The following is an 11,357-nucleotide window of genomic DNA, read 5'->3' as shown; positions in this document are numbered from 1 at the left end:
ACGACCAAAACTTGTCCACTTTTTTGAAAACCCTTAATAATCAAATCAAAATGCAATTAGATATAACTTATAAAAAAAAAGATTATCGTCTACTTCATTAAAGGAAAACATGGTACTTTTCCTCAATACGACTTGGTAAAAACTCCACAAGAAATGAACAAAAGGGCAAAGAATAAAAAAAGTTTTTTTAAAAAAAAATAATAGATGTTAAACTGATTAAAAATTTATGAATAAAATAAAAGTGAGATTTTTTTTACCTCTATACAGAACAATCAGGACCTTTCTTTATCCAGGATATTTCTTACTACTGCAAAGCGAACGACAAATACACGCAAATAGTAAAAAAAAAATGCCCAAAAATTTTGCACGAAAACTATGTCCCAGCCAATTAAACATTGAGCTGTTCACTGAAAACATTAAATATTTTTGATTGCGTTTTTGTCAAATGACCAGAGTGCTGCCCATTATTGTGATACTGTAAAAAGAAAATAAAAACCTACAAAACTGGTCGAAAATGCAAAAATAACGAATATTTTACTACTTGTTTTGACAGTTTGTTGTAGCAGGAGCAAAGACCGTTTGAGAGAAAAATCGTTAAAAAAAGCAAATTGTAGTTGACGAATAATTTGACAACTTGTTGTAGCAAGAACAAAGACCATTTGAGGACAAAACCGTTCAAAAAGCAAATTGTAGTTGTTTAGATAAGGGATGTGACTTGTCTAAAGTGATACTAAGCTAGAAGTTAACAGAAATAAGATTGGCAAATCTCAGAAATCCATTGTCTGTTTTAAAAAACAAACAATTAGAAGCCAACATAAATATTAAACTAAAAGAGTAGAGAGTTTATAGTGCAAGTTTTTCGAAAACTCTTTTCGCCTGTTATACGTGAGACTAAGTTGTTAGACTATGGAATAACATTAAATACAATCTGGATTAAAAAATTTATGCAAACAAATTTACAAAACTACAGTGTTGAAGCTATTAAAATTATAAAATATTAACCGCGAGAAAATTAAACCTTCCTTTGCGTCTCCTTTGAACAACAAAAAGTCTTTTTGTAAAACGACTATTTCAAAATGACAGCAAAAAATTACAAAAATTGATAAGTAGCCAAATTTCATAAAATTCTTCTGAAACAAATCTTCCAAAATTTCAAGGCATCGGTCAAAAACTTTAAACAACAGAAACATCAATGTTCGCTTCAACAAAATATTGAAGGGATCTCTTAATCATGAGGCTAAATTACAAAAATGATACGACATTGTAAAATACAAAAAAAAACACAAACCAGGACAAAAAGGTTTATGTAGGGGAATACTATCAAATTTTTTTGAAAAAGTTTACATTGAAAGTCAATAAATACATTTGCTATATATTGATATCGTTTTTAAGGTAAATTATGTATAATAGTTGGCCACTGAGAACATTACTTACACAATATTTGGCATACAACAACAAAAATTAACAACAAATACATGGCAAAAAAAATCACTCGAGTTCTGCAAGAGAACGGTATCGCAGTCCTTAAAACCACTTGCTAAGAAAACAAAAAAAATTTCAAAAACATTTTTTTGTAAAACTTTCTCCATAGATTGTTAAGTAATGTGACAGTTTGCCAAAGAAACAAAAACAACAGCAAAATTGGGTATTTATGCATAAAAACCACAAAGTTTTGTATGAAAACTGGTAGTAACAAAGCCAAGAAACCGCTCTTCTAAAACAATCCGCTACAAAATTAGTTGGTTTTCTTTTAAAAAGAACGTCGAACTGTAATTATTAAAAATAAGTCAAAAATTGACCAAAAGATAATTTAAAAAATTGACAAGTTCAAAAAATCACTGAAATTTCTTTAAAACAAAATACATTCAATGGCATAAAAGACATTACGTAACAACAAAATGCATGGTACAAATTCACCTAGACCTCTTTCAAAAGCCATTTGGAGTTTCGAATGGTGAGACACAGTAATCAGTGTGCAAAAATATCAATTGAAGAAAAAACACGAAATCAGTTAAAGATTTTTTAAAGCTCTTCTTCAAAGCCATAAAAACCATCATGTTCTCTGAAAATGAACTAAATCAACATTTGGCCTCTTCTTCACGCAAATGGGTGCTGTCATTATTGGAGCCGGGAATAAAAAGTCTGACAATAATTAACATTAAAAAACATAAGCAAATTATTTTTGAAAAAAAGGCAGCACCAAAAACAGAATTAAAAAAGGCAGCATCAAAAATAAGATTTTACTGCGCGCTCAAAGAACTGTCCGAGTGTTCCAATGGTTTTGGAAAAAGACCAATTGTTCAGAAATACTTCAGTTATTAAAAAAGAATAATGCATTTAGTAAAATTATCAAGTGAAATTTGTAAAAACAAATTTTAAATCCAGAAGACTTATACAGGGCGCCGAGTTTCAATAGCTAGCTTTTGGAGTTTAAAGATATTGTTTCAGTGGTTTATAGATTTCCACTTTCGGCAAACTTAAACCAATTTTTGATGAAAAATGTCTGAATTTCGAATATTTTGTAAAAAAATTTTAGCAATAGAAACTCAAATCAAACAATTCAGCAGCTGTCTTCGGTCTCTCTCTAACAGTAACAATAACGTTCTACTGTTAACAATCTTAATGGTTTTTAATTAATATTTGCAAAATTGTGCCAAATTTTATCGAAATTTACTGAAAATGTGAATTAAAACTGTCGAATATTCACAAAACTGTAAATCTCGATGACTCCCTTTAAGAAACGAAATTCAAAGAAATTTTCTTTCCATATTCTAGGGTGTACGTGTTTTCTAATGATACCACTCACAACTCTCTACAATGAAAATATCGAAAATTGCCTGAACAAAAAAAACATTTGAGTATATAGTTCCTCCCTCCCCACTAAAGTGGGGGTCGGAACAATTATGGGAGTGAAATGATCTGACTCAGCATGCATCCTAACCCCAGTCAAGACCTTGAAATCTAGTGGAGGGGTCACAAAATTAGAGTGTGTGTTTGTCGGGGGTCGGGGGGAATGGGGGGGTGCTGTGGGGGTGGAGGCATGGAAACTGAAAAATTTTTCAGCTTCTCACATGATCAAAATTTTTGAAAAATTTTGATGACCAACTTTTCTTCTAAATAATTATAGAACAGAATTCTGCATTTCAATTAATCTATTGGCTATAATTACACAGTCCAGCTTCCTATTAAAGTCGAGCTTTCATGAGTCCAGCTAGAGTTTTTTCTTAGCCAATTGCGTTCATTTCGCATAAAATTATGTTCATTTCGCATATGGGCATCTGAGACAAAAAGGACCTTCTGGCTTGCCACACAAACTTCCTAAAATCGTGGCAATGGCTATATGGGAGTCACTAACCTTGCAATAAGCACAGGACAAATTGTTTGTTTCTAATGAAATTCTAGTTATTTGGCTTCTGATCAATTCCTCTCATTTAATATCAATGACAATACATGAATGAAACTTAAACGAGACTATTTAATGAGCCTTTGCACTTATTGTACATAACCAACTAATATTTTTTGACCTGGTAAAGCGCAGATTAGAAACAAGATGATAAAAATCTTTTGAAGCAGCCTGTTAAACAAATCAGCTAAATGGCAAGAAAAGGACTAACTTCCGTATTCGGGATACATTTGGATATAAGCAGTCAGTTTTGTGATCAGGAAATTGCACTTTGTTTACGGAGAGCATAAACTTACATATAATTACGTCTTCAAAAAGAGATAAATCAACTTGTGGAAGTTATAAACACCTTGAACACAGAAAATTAGAAGCGGAAGTTTTTAGAGATATTACAAAACCTCCTTATTTGTTAAAAATTGTTGACAGTTTTCAATTGAAACTAAAAGCTTCTTTAATGAAAAAATTGAGGGCAGGTGAAAAAAGGCTACAAAATATTACAAAGTAGGTATTTTTGTGGTAAACCTGTTTTTCTTCTGAAAAGGTTTGCCAGCTATATGCCTTATTTTTAAATAGTTTTTATCGTAGTAAAGATAATTTAAAAAGGTGCGACAACTAAAAAGAATCATCTGTCTTCTGTAGTTGAATAATAAACACTAATTGTGTAATTTAAAGAAGACGTGCATAAGCTTTCAAGAAAAACCTTAAATTCAAAAAACGCTGCTTTCCAAAACTGATCAAGTTTTGTTTGATTACGAATCATCTCAGCTCTACCTCTACTTTTACCCATTAGTTTTCTCAAGTTGCACAGTAAGTTAAAATGTTTAACAACACTAAGCTGAAAAGAATATAGATTGAGTTTATTGCCATCTTAACTTTAACATGAGCCAATTTCTGCTGCTGAATATGAAAGAATTTTTGCAGGTACGGCTCAGCTGGTACAAAATCTGATTCCAGACTGCAACTCGGCTCCATTTTAGTTTGATTCAAGTCAAGAGTCGAGGAAAAATTAACATGTGTTTCGCTTTCCTGCTAATGCTTAAAACGTAGTCAGCGAGTATGCTCCTCATGTTGTGATTTCAACGACTAAATAAAGGCAACAAAAAAATTACAAAATAGGTATTTTTGTGGTTAACTTGTTTTTCTTCTGAAAAGGTATTCCAACTATATGCCTTATTTTTAATTAGTTTTTACCGCAGTAAGGATAATTTAAAAAAGGTGCGACAACTGAACAGAATCATCTTTTCTTCTGTAGATGAATAATAAACACAAATTGTGTAATTTATACAAGATATCCATACGCTTTCATGAAAAACCGTATTTTCAATAAACGCTGCTTTCCAAAACTGATCAAGTTTTGATTGATTATGAATCTTCTCAGCTCTACGTCTACTTTTATCCATTAGCGTTCTCAAGTTGCACAATAACATAAAATGTTTTACAATACTAAGCTGAGAAGATTTTAGATTGACTTTATCGCCATCTTAACGTTAACTTGAGCCAATTGTTTGCTGCTGCCCCAATGATTGTGGAATTTTTATCGTGTGAGATCTGACAATTTTCTGACAAAACCATCTTGCTAAAAGCTTGTAAGGGGATCCATCTTCTTATCAGATCTGATAAGACGTTTATCAGATCTTATACGATAAAAAATTCTTCTTATAAGATCTTATACGATAAAATTTCCTCTTATAAGATCTTACACGATAAAAATTCCTCTTATAAGATCTTACACGATAAAAATTCCTCTTATAAGATCTTACACGATAAAAATTCCTCTTATAAGATCTTACAGGATAAAAATTCTTCTTATAAGATCTTACACGACAAAAATTCCGTCTTATCAGATCTTACACGATAAAAATTTCCTCTTATATAAATTCTTGAATTATGATATATTCTTCATATTGAAGACAATTCAGAGTTGCTCTCAAGCAGTAACCGAAAAAATACAACATGCAACACTTAAGTGTCAGAGCAACAAAGAGGAAAATATCTTATACTGTTTTTAAGACTTATAAGATATTGTAAAAAAGATTATTTGAGTGGCAGGGGCTTGCTCCGAAACGGTGATTATCAAACAAGGCTGAAAATTTTTTCCAAGACCAAAAATATCTTGGAATGCTAAATTTAGCCATAGTACGCAGTTAAGACTCACAATAAAACTGCTGCCAAAACAGAATCAACAAGCGTTTTTTTGTTTCATAATTGGTTAGCTGACCGATTATTTTTTTACTTTCATAGGACCCTGACTACGTTATACAGTTATATTGCAATAATTAAAACATGTCATATCAGGTCTTACACGATGAAAGTTCCGTCTCATCAGATCTTACACGATAAAAATTCCTCTTATAAGATCTTACACGATAAAAATTCCTCTTATAAGATCTTATACGATAAAAATTCCTCTTATAAGATCTTACACGATAAAAATTCCTCTTAGAAGATCTTACACGATAAAAATTCCTCTTATAAGATCTTACACGATAAAACTTCCGTCTTATGAGATCTTAAACGATAAAAATTTCCTCTTATATAAATTCCTGAAATATGGTATATTCTTCATATTGAAGACAATTCAGAGTTGTTCTCAAGCAGTAGCCGAAAAACTACAGCATGCAACACTTAAGTGGCAGAGCAACAAAGAGGAAAAGATCTTATGCTGTCTTTCAAGACTTATAAGATTTTGTAAAAAAGATTATTTGAGTGGCAGGGGCTTTCTCCGAAGCGGTGATTATCAAACAAGGCTGAAAATTTTTTTCAAAGGCCAAAACTATCTTGGACTGCTAAGTTTAGCCATAGTACCCAGTTAAGACTCACAATAAAACTGCTGCCAAAACAGAATCATCAAGCATTTTTTGTTTCATAATTGGTTAGCTGACCGATTATTTTTTACTTTCATAGGACCCTGACTACGTTACACGCTTATATTGAAATAATTAAAACATGTCATATCAAATCTTACACGATAATAGTTCCGTCTTATCAGATCTTACACGATAAAAATTTTGATAAGAGGAACGTTTATCTTATAAGATGTCTTATCAGATCTTACACGATAAAAATTCTTCTTACCAGAATTTTTATCGAGTAAGATCTGATAAGAAGAATTTTAATCGTGTAAAATCTGATTAGATCTTACGCGATAAAAATTCTTAGTCAGCATCTTATCAGATCTTACACGATAAAAATTCCAGAATCACGGGTGAACATGAAACAATTTTGCAGGTGAGGTTCAGCTTAGGGCCGATTTCAGACGGCAACTCGACTCCACTTGTTTGAATTTCCCCACTAATGCTTAAAACGTAGTCGGCGAGTATGCTCTCATCTGTTGCAATTCCAACGAACAGCTTATCAAATAAAATTAAATGGTTTTTTCAAACATGATTCTTCAAAGGGCTAAAAGAAACGCTAAATTTTTATAATGGATAAAGAGAAGCAGAGCCTTGCAATTAGGCTACCTAGCTTCTTTGAACCAATTAATATTGTAAAATAGTCAAACTGCGATATCTGAATTATCATAGGTTATCATAAGATATTGTAGTCTTTGCAAAATGGTTCACAGTTTGGAGTGATCTGATGAAAAACTGTCTAATCTTGCTGCTTTTTGGCTTCAGTCTGTAGAGATGCAATAAAACTTCAGGTTCAAGAACTGGCGCTAAGCAGACTAAATGAGTAAAGCTTTCGATCCAAAGAACGATCATATTGACCGATAAATTGACATAATTGGATCCATTTATTGGCTCTTTCTCGACCCATTGAAAAGATGCTCGACGACACATGAAGTCTCTCGACCGACACAAAAAGCTCCCTACCCAACTAGTTCTCTTGTAAGTCGAGGACTGAACCTGAATATCTTTTGAGCTTGTGGAAATAATCGAAAGCACATGCCGCTTTGAATAAACATTGACAAATTTGATTCCCTATGAACGATAAAATGTCTGATTCTCAAATTGTCTTCACAAAAAACCAATCAAAGATCCCACAGCTTGTATTACACCTTGACAAAATATGCAACAACTACAATTCTTGTTTGACAACTTACTGTTCCGATCGTTTTATGAGTTAAACTTTTGACCGGGTACAGCACTCTATTCTTCTAAAAAAACTCTCAGATTTTGGTATCGGGTGCGCTCTATAGAAAATTATCTCTTCCTATCTTTCTAATCGTAAGCAATGTCTAAAAATTGGGCATCGCATATCTGGCCGCCAAACGATATCTAGCGAAGTTCCTCAAGGGTGCATTCTTGCGCCTTTATTATATTCCAACTTTGGCCAGAGCAAAAAACAATTGATCTGTATGAAGATGACAGCAAACTCAACAACACTAAAATCACTAGCCTGCAAACGGATCTTGATAACTGTTTTACCTGATCCAGAAACAAATACATGGGTTTTGTGATTTCGTTAAGCTCATTATCTATTAACCGGCAACAAAGCTGAAATCACTAAGGCTCAGAGCTCAGCTTTCAGGCATTGGTGCATCAAAGCATATCATGGCCTCGTTGAACACAATTTATGAAACTGATTTTTCAAAAAGCGACTCTTTAGAAAAATACTTAATTATATTTTATTGATCCGTAAAAACGCCTTAACACGCCTATAATACATTGTTGGAATCTGAATTTTACGACACAAACAAAAAGCTGAGAGTTTTAACTCTTTCTTTTCAAGTTTCTTATATCATAAAACAAAAATTCCATTTTTTTGCACTGAAAAAAACTCTGAATGAGTTAAAAGTTGATTCCACTAAAATTGAAAAAAAATCCTTAGTGATCTTATTTTCCATAATTCTATTGGCTCGATTGAAACTGGTAACTAATTACTAAGATGATATTATAAATCTCTCGCAAAGGCGACCAGGTTCTTATTCAAATCAATAACAAACAAGTTTGGCAATCCCACATATGGGAAAGTAAGTCAAATAAGGACAATTATTAGAGAAAGGAACAAATCAGAGATAAATTGCTATCGAACCATTAGGATATGAACTGCAAATCCAAACTTCTTCTGAAAATTATTTCGATGAGTTTTACGAACACGTAAGAAACCATTTCGGCGAAATTCAGTTTGGCTTCCAAAAAACCCGTATAATTTGCCTCTGCAGAAACTTTTGACAGTATATCACATAGCAATCTGATACAACAGGTTCAGTTGTGGAGGAATTTTAAATGAACTAATTTCCAAGTGTCAATGGAACTAATGTGAAAAATAACGATGAAATATCTCGTTTGTTAGAAGTTATCATTGGCGCCTCACAAATTTCAATAATGGAATTTCTTTTCTTCATGATTTTCAATAATGATTTGCCTGATCAATTAACTGATGTTTTTTAATTAAGTTTTTGAGACGGACAAAACTACTAAATGAGACGCAACGTAGCACAGAAGCCGTAAAATCAGATCCGCCATTCTCGTGTAAAGGAAATCAAATGAGACCTAATTTCATCTCCAATTTTCAAACGTTTTGGGAATCAAAATGACCTCTATTGATCATCATCTGCTAGATCGAGTGAAGAAGGAACAGGACCTTGGGCTCGAAGTTTAGCAAATATTCCTTGGAATGAACACTGGTAATAGCAAGCAAGAAGGTTTCTGTGCACTCTTCAAACTTTAAACAGAAAATTTTCACAAGAGCGCCAGGTTAATTCAAAGCTAAACGCATAAATAAATTACGTTGTACCGATAACTACCTTCCGTTCTCAGGCATGCTCTGCAAATTTTTCTTAAATTAAAAAAATTGAAAAGCTAAAATAAGCTTAGAAAAAGGATTGTCTTTGAAACAGAACTATGAACAGCGAATTTAACTTTGAAATTATTTTCTCACATACTTCACATTTAAATGCATATTTTTATGTAAATTATTATCATGGAAGAAGGTTAAGATGGCATCAAACTGCCAAACTAGAATTTGTATGCAAAACTACTACCCGTCTACTCAGCAAAAAAATCAACCAGTTTTGACTAACAAAAATTTCTTTCAGCGAACAAAAATTCTGCACATTCTATTGCTGAAAGTGTGTGCAAAATATGGAAATTGTTTATGTAAACATACTTTGTCTAAAACTGTTCAGCATTTTTTCTGCAATCATCGCACAGAAGAAAATAGGTGCACCTGGCGCATTAAATGAAAATGTGCAAATTGCAACAGTAATCAGATACTATACCATTTTGAAAATTGCTTCCCTCAAAAACGAACTTCAAATCCTATTCTACTACCACTACTAACAATAAAATTGCGTGTGTTCGTTTTCTGGCTATTGTCTAGCAATAAAAGATGATACAGATCGCTTTCGCGGAGAATCAGATATCTTTGAAAAAAAATGAGTTAGTTAGAACCGTTAGGTAATTTTTAAAACATTCGAGGGTGAGACGGAGAGAAAGACTTAAAGTTACGATTATACAGGAAACGCAAAGCGAATTTAGAACATACAAATAAAGTGCCACATTATTACTTTATGCTCCCAAAATGTTTACGCAACGCTGAAATAAGCAAACAAAAAAACAAACGTTATCCAACTGCAATGATTGTTTTTTCGCAATTAATTCCAAATTTTACGTATTTGTTGGGTTGAAGTTTCATCGAACATATTCTGCCGGTAAAAAAATAAGTAGTAACAGTACAGAAAAAAGTTTTGGTTTGGAACGCAGCGTTTAAAAGAACTTCGAACAGTTCTGCCCGTGGAGCCTTAATCAAAACTAAAACAAGTAAAATAATCAGAAAAGCAAGTGTGTAATTCTCCGAGAAAGGCGTTAATGCTAAAAATTCAAACATGTAGCACAAAGGAAGGGTTTTGCTAAATATAAATTTTTCAATATAGGGTTTCCTTGACTCAAATATCCACTGGTAATTTCTAAAATGACGATGTTTGAGTTTTAAAATCAGCAATGTGTTGAGAGAAGCAGCCGGTAAACTGTAGGATAAAAATGATAAAATTAAACTCTTATACAGGGTAAATTCTTTAGAAGAAGCGGCATTTCATGGATCATGATGTTTGACAATGTGATGTTTGGTGACGGTTCCAAAGAAGAAGAAGAATTGAAAAGCTAGTAAAGTTTTTGTTCAGACCCAATATTTCAATTCTGTTCTGATGTCGGAATAATGAAAGGTACCTTATCACAGTTTTTTGCGTAAGCAATGTAGATGAGAAAAGTCATTGATTTTGCTTTAACGTTCGAAAAATTATGATCTTCAATAAATTCGACGATCGCTTTTTGGTGTCACTGAAAGCCGAAATGTTTCCAACGAAGCTTGTGTTTAATCTTGGGGTATAGAACAGTGAAGAGAAATTGCTCAAACTTAGGTAACAGGAAAGAGAGAAAGCTAATTGTTCGGTAGTTGGTAATATCATTTTAGGTGCCCCTTAAGGAAGTCTTACACTGGTTGTTATTTGCACAAATTCAGAGATATTTTGATGAACATTATTGTGCAGAAAATGAGCAACAGAAAGTTGCTAGAAGATCAGGGCATAGTTTTAGTATTCAACTAAAAATAATCATTTTTGTTTTACAATATGTTTTCTGGCAACTTAATAAGTCTATTAATTTTAGCACTGCAGAGTGATTCAATAACATCATAAAAGAAAATTGTACGCGAGACTTCTGAGAAGGTAGGGTTTTAGATAGTTTTGTTAAATTTTTAAAACAATAATGAGGTCTTTCACAATTGTATTTTTTTATTTTGAAACTTTTTTGGAAAAATGTTGTTGCCTAATGAATATGATATTTTGAAACATTGATTTTTAGCTGTAGTCAAGGAGCCGATCAGATAAAAAACATGATGAATTTCAGCAAAATTTAAAAAATTCTTGAGCAAATTTAAGGGGTTTCAAAATGTTTTTTTTTAATATTTTAAACAAGTTTATTTTTGGCTGTTGTCAGAATATTCAAATGGTGGATGATATCAAACGTGTAGTAGAACGGTTGTGACAATAGTGGTTTTCTCCTTGAGCAAG

The 11,357-nt window shown here is 32.5% G+C and overlaps 1 protein-coding gene across 1 annotated transcript in view; it reads right to left on the bottom strand.

Annotated features, from left to right (window-relative positions):
• LOC142341811 (phosphorylase b kinase gamma catalytic chain, skeletal muscle/heart isoform-like) overlaps positions 1-11,357 on the bottom strand; it is a 236,509-nt gene that overhangs the window by 186,883 nt on the left and 38,269 nt on the right. The window lies entirely within an intron of this gene.

Source organism: Convolutriloba macropyga, chromosome 6, assembly GCF_964194025.1.
Source record: "Convolutriloba macropyga chromosome 6, txConMacr16.3, whole genome shotgun sequence".
NCBI classification, from domain to species: domain Eukaryota; kingdom Metazoa; phylum Xenacoelomorpha; order Acoela; family Convolutidae; genus Convolutriloba; species Convolutriloba macropyga.
The sequence above is the reverse complement of the archived record's forward strand: the minus strand, read 5'-3'. Positions and strand labels throughout refer to the sequence as shown.